The 10733-nt window shown below is 37.7% G+C and overlaps 1 long non-coding RNA gene across 1 annotated transcript; it reads right to left on the bottom strand.

Annotated features, from left to right (window-relative positions):
• Positions 1-8049: 8049 nt before the first annotated feature.
• LOC147505554 (uncharacterized) lies at positions 8050-10225 on the bottom strand. The gene is made up of 3 exons (XR_015193356.1): positions 9656-10225; positions 8820-9196; positions 8050-8629 (listed from the first exon to the last, which is right to left on the bottom strand). It is a non-coding gene; the product is annotated as an uncharacterized LOC147505554 (long non-coding RNA).
• Between the last annotated feature and the right edge of the window lie 508 nt (positions 10226-10733).

A 10733-nucleotide genomic window follows, 5' to 3' on the forward strand; every position in this document is an offset into this window, starting at 1 on the left:
CTCGGCCTAACACCTCTCATCTTTTGCCTCACCGGTTTTGCGTCCTCTTTCATGTGTAAGCGGTGGCATACGAAATCTGGGTCTAGCCCGGTAATGTCTTCAATTGTCCATGTGAATACATCGTTATTTTCATATAGAAACCCTATCAGCTTGTTTTTCCACTCTTTCGGCAAACTATACCCTATTGATGTAAACTTCACTTCCTCTCTCATCCCCACGTTTACTATTTCGATCTCATCCAGAGTCTTTGGTCTCGCCGCCGACTCCCTTTCCCCCTCCGTAGGGGCACACTGTAATTGCTATGCCTGCCTCTTCCTTGAGCTCGATGCCTCTCCTTCATCACCGCGGATCATCCTCTTCACTGTCCCATGATGACTGTTCCTCGCCATCACCTGATCACCGTGAACCTCATACATTCCTGCTGGAGTGGGGAATCGGATCACCTGGTAGTAGGTGGACGGCACTGCCTTCATCTCGTGTATCCACCGCCTTCCCAGAATGGCATGATATTGTGACCCGGCGTCCCCCACTTTGAACCGCGAGAACACTATCACCGGACCAGTTGTTACGGGGAGCAAGAGTTCTCCCAAGGGCTCAGTCATGCTCCCGTTGAACCCGTACAAATTTGTCTGTGATGGCCTCAATTGTTTCCTGTCAATCTTCATCTATTCCATTGTCCCCCGGAACAGCAAGTCCACTGCGCTACCACAGTCAACCAACACTCTTTTCACCATGTAATTGCCTATTGCCACGGTGATCACCAACACGTCTTCATGCGGGGAGTCAACCGCCTTCAAATCTGCGTCCGTAAACACAATGCTTCCCCGCTCGGTTGTTGATCGTGGAGCGGGTCGCGACTATCCCGATGTTTCATTAACTTGTTGTATGCTTGCAGTCCGCCTTATCCTATCATGGTGAGCATTATGACTCAAAATCTCCCGCTTGAAGATGACGTTGATAGTCCCTATTATCCTCCCTTGGTGTGGCTCTTGCCCTCTTTTTACCTTTCCTGCCAGTAAACTCCTTCAGCAAGCCCTTCCCAATCATTCACTGCACCAGCCACTTGAGCGCGTAGCATTCATTCGTCTCATGGTTTTGTACTTGGTGGTATGCACAAAACGGCTTTCCTGGTATCTCATCTAGTTTGTTCCGCGGACCTTCATATCCTGCCACTTTCCGGATTAGCGGCAAGATTTCACTCAACGGCCAATTCACTGGTGTTTGATCTGCGTCCCGATACAGTTTCCTTTCTCTGTACTCTCTTCTGCTCTCGCTTCTCTCCCTCTCGGGCCGCGAATAATGCCCCCAATTCCCACCGCTTCCCTTGTTCGATGCCTCGGATCTTCCGCGGTCTTCGCTCCTCTCCAGTGACAACACCGCTTTGCCTGGCCTCTTCGTCTCTTTCTGCAGAGTGTCCTCATATCTGATATATTTCTCAACCCTTGGGTACAACTCTTGTAACGTTGCAATCTCATTTTTGGCCACGAACTCATGTACCCTGGTCCCAAGTCGCAATCCCCTCTCAAATGCAATCAACGCAGTTCTTTCATCCAAGTTCTCCACCTTCAGCATCTCCGCCTTGAATCTACACAAGAAATTCCCTTTATCGATTCCGGCGGTCCTCTATCTTACATTAAACAGAGTCGCGATATCTACTACCCGCTTCTTCTGGTGTATGAAGTGGTCCACGAATGCTTGCTCCAACTCTTGAAAGTTGTTTATACTTTTGGACGACAGTCTATAATACCAGTCCGAAGCTCCCCCCCTTCAAGCTCGCTGGGAACATCATGCATCGCAGCCCATCATACCTAGGCTCTTGCCACAACGGCATTTGTTGCCGGAAGTGGTGGATATGGTCCGCCAGAATCTCCTGTACCATCATACCTCTCAAATCGGGTGGTCAGGCCCTCTTTTCTCAAGAAACACCCCTCTTTTCTAAAACAAAATAAACTGACAAAAATACCCCTGAAAAATTATCCCAACTCTTTCTCTCTTTACTCTCAGACTCGAACACAAAACCCAACATAACTATACTTTTTACTCTTTCAAATCTAAAACTCAAAATTAACAATCATTCCAACCCAGGTTTCCAGATCTAAAACTCAAAATTAACAAAACCCCAAAAAATTGAAGAAAAAACCTAAAACTATTCTTCAAGCTTCGCTCAACAACGTTGATGAAATGATTGAAGGAGAGAAACAAGCTTAAAGGAAGCAATGTTCGAATTCTAAAAAAGAAAGAAAGATGATGGTTGGTAGTGAGGCATCAGGAGTAAAGTCACGGGAAGTCACAAATCTGGTAATAATTGTTATCCGCATATGTAAATTGGTATTAACATAGCGAACAAGAATGCTATCAAAATTCATATTTGCATATTTATGCTTTCATCAGTACTATTTTGGTTTCTATTTTCATATGTAAAAGTTTAGTTGCATAGCTTTATTTGTTATGTAAATTTGTATTTTCATATGTGAAAGTAAATTTTGAAATGTCAGTTTAACAGATCGACTTATTTATTACAACCCCTTATTGCAACAGGAGGTAAAACCTACTAGCTCTACCAAGGTGTTACGTTCTTCTGCTTTGCCTATGCTAGCACTTTTCCAAGAGTTCAAAGGAAGAATTAGAGATGTTCATATTGCCAAGATGAAATAAACTCCTTTGGGAAACCTTTTTATGGTTTTTGTTGAAGAAAAAGTGGATAAAAAAAAGTTAGAAAAACCAAGCCGCATCATAATAAAGTTGTTAGGCAGTTGGTGCAAGGAGAAACATAAGTTCAAGATTGGAAATAAGTTGGTGCCATTAGCTCCATCTGACGTAGCTGTAACATACCAAAGAAAGAAGATCATCATGAAATGATGTGTTGCGTTTTATTGGTGGATAACTTTGGGATACTAATTTTGTTTTAATTATGGACGTAAATCTTTGATCTTTCATGTAATGTCAGTTTGTCTTTGAATTCCGGATGTAACTTTTGGATACTATCTTTGAATTCTAAATGTAATGCAAGAAATGAGCCTGATGAGTTTGTTAGTTTGTCAAATTTTCATAGCTATGTCAGAAAACAGTTTATTAGAATTCATATTTGCATATGTAAATTCATATTTCATAGCCTATGTCACCAGTTAGATGACAGAAAAAATGTATGTGAAAATCAATGTGTATATGTAAATTCATATTTACATATGAAAATGCATGTTTACATATGAAAATTAATATTTTCGTATCTATATTCATATTTACATAACCTGTGTCACCTGTTAGATGTCAAAAAAAACGTCTATGAAATTTCATATTTACATATGTAAATTTGTATTCACATATGTAAATTCATATTTGCATATGTCAATTCATATCTCCATAACCCGCGTCACCTACCATAACTCAAATGTAAAAAAAAAAACGTCTATGAAAATTTAGTGACTATAAATATAGTTTTACAAATGTGTCTATATAACATCAAAATGTAAAATCCAAACAAAAAAAAAAATGAAAGTTCATCGACATCCAACATAAGAAGAAAAAAGATAAAAGATAAATATTCAATAAATTGAATCGTTGAATCAATGAATCGGTGCAGAGCATGTCGTAGGAGTGGAGCCCACTCTTGGATTGTGGTGGTCATAGCAAAGGCGCTTGTTCTTCTTCCTACCTCTTACAGCACCTGTGTTGTGCTTCCATTTCTTGTCTGGTCACACACTAGCATATTTCATATATTCAGTTCCACAAGTATTAGTATGTTGACACTCAAAGTTTACAACGATTTAGAAGTTACAACATAGGAATTATAAATATTTCAACAAACTAGCTAGTAAAACTGTTCATTTTCTTTATATAGCGATTTACAACCAGTATCAACATAATGTATACCTTATGAATTTGGCATTGTGAATTTGTGATACATCAATCATCATTGAAAACAAAATATTACCGAGATATTACTCAACTAAATATTACAATTTAGTTTGTTTCTTACTCAAGAACATGTCAAAACTCAACCATCAATGACAAATAAGGCATTGTACTAGCCCATTTTCGTTGCACTAAGCACATCGTTCGTTCTTATCCACGATCAACACCTTACAACTTCATCCACATTCCAAACATGGAACAAACCTAGATCCTCCATAGCCGTCACAGACACCACTCCCAGGTTTCGTACTCCTGCCAACCGCATTGAGTAGTTTATTGAGTCTACCTAATTCATTCAGCTCAATCGCCTCATCCACACCTCCTATGTACCTCCCTTTAATAAACAACCTAGGGACACTTACCCTTTCACCCAACATCTCCCTCAACTCATTCAAGAACTAACCATGCAGTTGAGATTTGAATGATGGGGGAGAGAGAAAGAGAAGATGGGGGAGAGAGAAAGAGAAGGATGAGGGAAAGTGTTAACACTAATTGAGAAGGCAACGATTTCAATATCACCAGAAGTTGACCCACATCTTTTAAAAGCAATCAAATCTGTGGTTCGTTATTCTCATGACTCAGAAACTCAACTCGCTTTTAATGCAACAAATTGACAAGAGCATAGAAAAATTTAAGGTTGAAATCGGTGTGTTCTTCGCCCTTGTTGCCGGTAAAAAATATTGAGAATAAACCCAACAAATCGAGCGAGGTGGTCTCAAAAAAGATAAAAGGGAAAAAAAAAAGGAAATAAATTTTGTTTGGAAATAAAAATAGACCGAGATTCATTAGTTTCGAAAAACAAGGAGTTTATTTAAGGGGAGTTTAAAAATAGGGGTTAAGTGGGTTGGGACTCCATGAGAGAGGTTTAGCATAACAGGTTATGAAGGCACAAGAAATTGGGTCAAGGCCCAATTTCAATTCAAAACAACTATAGAGGGACCAGGTGTTTTGTGATAATGACTCACAAAACCATTTTCATCAATGAAATAACTCACGAACCCAATTTCTTGATTTTAATAACCCTCAAGGACAAAATAAGTTGGCCCGGTTTTATTTTATATTTCTTAAATACCACGTTTACCCTTTCCCGTTAATAAACAAAATTACGAGTGAGAAAACCCAAAACCCCTTTCTTCTCAAACCCGACTTTTTTTTTATTCATGGCGCCCTCATCAAACTACAAATCGAATCCCTTCCCTATTTTAATCAACGAAATTATGAGAGAAAAACCCAAAACCCCTTCCCTATTTTTAATCAAACGAAATTATGAGAAAAAAACCTAAAACCAAAGTCGAAAATAGACGAAGTTATCGCTAAGCTTCAGTTATTTTAAAAAAGTTGAACAAAGATGGCAACCATTATCCAACAAATCAAAAACATTGAATATGAAGTATCACACCATTATCATTTTATCTATTTTTTTTTTTTTTTAATAATTAAACCCTGGTGGATCTTTAGCTCAAATGGGCGAGCACTTTGGAGATATCCAAAGGTGATGGTGGTTCGATTCCACCAAGATCCTCTAAAATTTTAATGTTAATCAAACAATGATTGTTCATTTTTTACTGTTGAACACGTATTGTTCATACCTACATTAAGTATGAACACATATTGTTCATATCTGTTTTTGGTATAAACATTTATTATTCATATCTGCTTTGGGCTCATGTGTTTTTGTTGGTATAAACACGTATTTTTCATATCTGTTTTGGGTATGAACAATCAATGTTCATATATATTTTTTGTATGAATATTTATTGTTCATATATATTTTGGATATGAACAATCAATGTTCATATCTGTTTTGGGTTCATGTTTTTAAAAAAAACATATATGAACAATCAATGTTCATATATGTTTTGGGTATGAACATTTATTGTTTATGTTTGTTTTGGGTATGAACAATCAATGTTCATATATGTTTTGAGTATGAACAATCATTGTTCATATCTGTTTTGGGTTCATGTTTTTTTGGGTATAAACACGAATGTTCATACCTAAAGAAGGTATGAACAATCAATGTTCATATATGTTTTGGGTATGAACAATCAATGTTCATATCTGTTTTGGATTCATGTTTTTTTAGATACCTAAAGAAGGTATGAACAATCAATGTTCATATCTGTTTTGGGTGTGAACATTTATTGTTCATATCTGTTTTGTTCATACCTATTGTTCATAGCTAATGTTCATAATTTGGGGTATGAACAGTTATTGTTCATATTTGTTTTGGGTTCATGTTTGCATAGCCACAATCAATGTTCATAGCTGATGTTCAACATGGATAGGTATGAACAATTAATGTTTATACATATTGTGGGTATGAACAATCAATGTTCATATCTGGATCAATGTTCATACATGGATAGGTATGAACAATGTTTGTTCATAGTTTAAATAGGTATGAACACTCATTGTTCATAGTTAATGTTCATAATTGGGGGTATGAACAATCAATATTCATAGCTATTGTTCATATATGGATAGGTATGAACAATCAATGTTCATAACCGGGTTGTTTTAGTTGGGTCGGGTCATTTATTTGTTTTCTTCAGGGGTATACTTGACCTTTCATCTACCCGAGCCATTCTTATTTCGCGTCAAGGGTAAATTTGAACTTTCATCCACCCGGTCCTTGTGAGTGATTACAAAAATAACGTGTCCTCTAAAGTTCCTCTTTCAGCCGATTTGTCCTCTAGAGTCGCTCCCTGATCATCAGGGGGTGTGAGCCGCATTTCTTGCTTAATTAAATAACAGAATTAGGCATATCTTTTAAATATTGCATTGTAACGCCTCTCCTAAAACACGTTGCCTTTTGAATTCTCAAAGCAAAGGCCTTGTCATCTAGGAGAACATCACAATGCAACTTTCTAAAGCTTGCTCCCAGAACACATTTCTCTATTTTGAACTGAAAAACACAACCTAATTGATTGAATTATTAATACCGGAAACTGGCTCAGATACATTGGTCACGAAGGAGGCACGGCATGTATCACAATACACCTTTCCTTGTACATACAAAGTTTCTTCACCATAGGCAAACCCAAGGAAGGAGACGAAGATTGCAGCAATGAGGGGAAGAACAGCCTGAAAAGACTTCGCCATTTCTTTGTTTCCTTTTGTGTGTAATAGGACTATTGTTAGAGAATTCAAACAAAGGGTTTTCTTTTCGAGTTCTGGTCTGATCATGTGCTTCGACATGGTAACCTGTTATGCTGACATGGTTACATGATCAATCCAAATAGTAAGTCGAGAAACTTTACTTGACCGAGTTTTTCATTTGGATCTGATTGGAATAATAACTCGCAAATAATCTGTTTGTGATTCTTTCAGGATTTTGAACTTATGACTAGGTCCCCAAATATTGACTATCGCTTATATAATTTTTCCAAGTTTTCTTACAGCGGGATCTAATTTTTCATTTTTTTGATACATTCGGATTTATACCTCCCCACGCACTGATGCTGATGCAGAGGGGATATGATGGGAAAAGCAACATGTAACCCTTTTGCTCTCTGACTACTTGAAGGTATGGAAAAACTACGTGGAACAGTCAAACGAGGTATGGGGAACGGAGATGCTCTATTTGATGTTGTGGAAGGCAATTTAACAGTAAACTCCTGACTTCTGGGGTCCTAATGGGGAAGAGTGACCAAAAGGTCTGGTTGATGCTGAACTGACAGGAGGCCTAGGAAGCTTTGTGAAGCTCACTTATTTTTAGTGAAGAGATTAAAGGAGGCAATGCACTTGGAGATACTCTTGGAGGGGATGATGCACATATTGCAACACGTGGAAATGCTCCAGAAACGAGCTGCGGATGTTCTGTCGAGGTAATAGGACCACTAGCAGATGAAACAGGTTTCGAAAGTTTGGGGGGTGACTGACCCCTCCGACCCTGTATTCATCCTTGTGGACATCTACTTCCACTTCAAGGAGTAATCACATTCATGACCCATATCTTTAACTGGGCTAATCAAAGGCATAGGCTGATTCTAGAAATAGGCAACCGTGCTGATGCAACTGTGTGTAACTGTGTATATATATATTTCTGGGAAAAAAATATATAATAAACAAGAGCAGTATACAAAAGGATTCATGCAAATGCAAAATTCTGTAAAGTACGGTATTAAAGCAAGCTTAATTCTAAAAATTACATAATCGAAAAAAATAAAGCATAACAAATCCAATGATCAAAAGATAACTGCTGATTGAAGCTAAGTAATACGAAAAGAAGTTCTGAAAAATAAGAGGTCCAGCAGTGTTATTGCATACTGCATATGTAACAGAAATCCCAAGTCTAACATATCAACATGGAAGACACTCACCTTTACCAGAATTACTTAATCTAATAAAGTGAGTTTCATGCCTTAAGGAACCGACCTATTCAAGAAACGCACATCAAAAGTCTTTATAATCAGTTTCTTCGAAAAGATTAAAAAAAAAACAAAGTAATCACAAACTTAACGAAAATCCCAACTATATCAGCTGTCCCTCGAGGCATGTTCAATTTATGGAAGCTAAAGGGCAGAGTGATCCACGAAGTCTAGTAGGCTAGCCTGGATTTCAAACTCATGATCATGGTAGGAATCTTCAAAAAGAAATTTCGTTAAAAAGTTTCTAACTAATGAGCCATCACTCAACACGTAACAAAGCCTTTATTCGTCAATAATCAACAAGAACTTCCGAAGTATACTTGTTCTTGCATCATTTTGTTCATCTGCCAAAAGCCCAAAACATAATTTAGAACCATAGATGTAATCCCTGCACTCATTGACACTTCTTACTCACTTCAGTAACAAATTGCACTGCCTTATGAATATCCTTTTCCATGAAAAATCCCTTAACTATAATATTGAATGTTTAAGGAGCAGATATCTAGATTGTACAAGGAGCAGTTAGTATTATACCTCTGAGAAGCATAAGTTTCCAGTTCAACAATTCCAGTTCTCCACAAATGTGTCCTAGGGAAGATAAATCCATCCATTCGGACTTTTTATGCGTACACCACAGACATGAAACTTCACAGGAGAGTGGAGAAATTCAAGGAGATTCAGGTCTTTGGTGGATGCTTTTAAGAAGGAAACAGGGCGACAATCATATAGAGTTCAAAACCTGAGAAAATTAGCTGTCCTTGGAGGCATGATCAACAAAGTGGTCACAACTCTTTAAACAAGGACTTCAAAAATCATCACCATGGTATGAATCGTTGAAAAGAAAGTGCGGTCATTTGGAGCAACACCATCGTTTAGCAAAGAACTCACTTTGTGTACGATCTAATTGTATCCTACAAACAAAGATAAGATTTGTCAATTCTTTCTTTAACACCTATGCAGAAGAGTACTATGTTACACGGACACGCAGTATAATAATAAAAATCTGGGTTGGATACGTACCCATGTGTCTGTGTCGGACACGACACAAACATATATTGTATGTGATATACCTCATTTTTTTATATTTCACCGTGTCAGACAATTCTTATCTGTGTCGGATATGGACACACCGTATCAATGTAATTTAGGAAAATTAGGCATCGTAAACTAGATCCGAATTAATTAGTTTTGGAATTACAAGTACACTAGGGAACCAATTTAATATAAATAAGAATTAACTTGGAAAGAATTTTTCTGCAAGAGTAAATTCACCTCGAGGCTTTCAAACGCATCCAAGCAATTGGTGAGGAAAGATATAATGGATATTACAAAATAAAAGAACCTATCGATTGGAAGAATTTAAAACTTACGAAATTCAAGAAAGTGGCTGGACAGTACTTGTACAAGAAAAGCCTGTAGGCCAAGGCCCATGCTTTTTTGTGAGCTTGAGGTGTCTAGTCCCCTGCGCCTGTGCCGGCTGTGCGTATATACTTTTTGTGAATACACCATAGCAAGAACCTTCAAAGATGGATAGTGAATAGATCTGAGGAGAACTTCAAGTCTTTGGTGGATGCTATAAGAAGATAACAGGGCGACAGTATAGTTCATAACTTGTGGATATCCACTGTCCTTGGAGGCATGATCAAAAGCAAAGGAACGGAATGATCCTTGAAGTCTAGTGGGTTAACATGGATTTCAAACTCATCAACATGGTATGTATAATGTATCTTTAAAACGAAATTTCCTTAAGAAGTTTCTAGCACGTGACCCATCAATCAACACAAAAATATAACGCCTTTATTTGTCTCTCAACAAGAACTTGCGAAGAATATATGTACCTTCATCATTCGGTTCATCTGTCACAAGCAAATTCAATATCATAGACATAGTTTCTGCAGTCGTCGAGAAACCCCTATCAATCATTTTTTCATGAAAGTTTAGTGCCATTTGAGTATCTTTTTCCTTGAGAAATCCTTGAACATGATATTGAATGTATAGTCATCTAGAGATACACCCCTCATTTCCATCTCAATGAACAAACTTTGAGCATCATTGAGCATCCCCTCCTTACAAAATCCATTGATCATTGTGTTATATGTTATGGTGTTAGGCAGCACCTCTTTTGAAGAAAGGTTGTAAAATAGGTCTTTTGCTTCCAACAAATTTCCTTCTCTGCACATGTGGTGAATAATACTGCTATAAATCACAACATCAACTCTTAACCCATTTCTTTCCATCAAATGAATCAATTCCATTGCTTCAGAAAAACCACCATTAGCACCCAAACTTTCTATTAAAGTACTATATGTGACAATATCTGGACTTTGCCCATGAGTTTGCATGTCCTCAAAAATCTTCTTCGCATCCACAACTCTCCCAACCTTACATAGGCCACCGATAAGCGTGTTGTATGTAACAACGTTAGGATTCACTTCCTTGCAGGTCATA

The sequence above is a fragment of the Coptis chinensis genome, chromosome 4 (genome assembly GCF_015680905.1).
Source record: "Coptis chinensis isolate HL-2020 chromosome 4, ASM1568090v1, whole genome shotgun sequence".
NCBI lineage: Eukaryota > Viridiplantae > Streptophyta > Magnoliopsida > Ranunculales > Ranunculaceae > Coptis > Coptis chinensis.